Raw genomic sequence first — 1080 nt, 5'->3', positions numbered from 1 at the left:
CATGAAATCACGAGTCGGACGGTAAGAAACAGGCAACAATGTTGTTTTCGAATCGGAAAATAACATCTAACAAAAAAACACGTTTTCCTTTCAATCAAATACTGATAAAATATTGATTTTGTGACATCAACGCCTTCATTATTATTTCAGTTAATTTTGTTGTTCGATTTTATTCTTGAAGATTGAAATAACTGTTGATAATAAATTCTTTTTTCGTTGACTGTTTAGAATCACTGGACTAGGTAATTTGACGATATTAAATCGATTGAAAAAATGAAAATAAACTGTTTTCTCAACACTTATTATCTAGATCCGGCGGCACCTTTATATTTAAAATGGTCATATGATGCAATTCGAATAACAGACGCCCCCTTTGTTGATATTATACACACAAATGGCGAACGGCTAGGAGAATCATGGGCAAGGTAGCTTTTTCATTATTTTTTGCAAATGTAAAAATTGATAAAAATCAATCCATCCGAAAATAACGGAGTTTTGATTTTTACAGAGGTCATGCTGACTTTTATCCTAATTTTGGTATCGTGTCTCAGCCAGGATGTGAGCAAAAAGACGTTTCAACAATATGTACGTATTTTTAAATTAAAATTCTTATTTTCAACTTTTGAAAATTGCTTTCGTGCGCAGTTTTTCATGAGAAAATCTGTATTTCGTTTTCGTTATTCCGTTATAATGGGTAGAAGCATCGGAACACACATCTCATTCGTATGCCCAGTCAAAAATTACGCTCAACGCCCAAATTATATTGATAAAAATCTTAAAAGAAAAACATTCCCACACAAAAACACACAGATGCTCGATTCAAGCGTTGCATTTTTTTCTCGCGCACAATTCTCAAAATCATTGCATCAAGACATTCAGCAAATGTTTATTTACTTTAGCAAGTGGTAACAATTTACTGATCTTTCACTTTTCCGCACACTTTTAGTGTGTAAGGGGAAAGTATTGCAATGGGTAAAAATTTACGACACCTCAAAAACATGTTTTCTGGACGTTTCTGAGGTCAGAGAACCCGAATCAGGCCGTTTCGAGCATGGTTGTTGTGGGTCGCTTCCACGTCGT

At 34.4% G+C, this 1080-nt stretch overlaps 1 long non-coding RNA gene across 1 annotated transcript; it reads left to right on the top strand.

Moving 5' to 3' along the window:
• LOC116351629 lies at nt 1-585 on the top strand. Its single transcript, XR_004202176.1, has 4 exons — nt 1-21; nt 229-242; nt 311-425; nt 509-585. It is a non-coding gene; the product is annotated as an uncharacterized LOC116351629 (long non-coding RNA).
• Nucleotides 586-1080: the final 495 nt, after the last annotated feature.

Source organism: Contarinia nasturtii, unplaced genomic scaffold, assembly GCF_009176525.2.
Source record: "Contarinia nasturtii isolate CC-2019 unplaced genomic scaffold, AAFC_CNas_1.1 Cnas_scaffold_5894, whole genome shotgun sequence".
Taxonomy (NCBI): domain Eukaryota; kingdom Metazoa; phylum Arthropoda; class Insecta; order Diptera; family Cecidomyiidae; genus Contarinia; species Contarinia nasturtii.
This window is presented reverse-complemented; position numbering and strand designations above follow the sequence as displayed.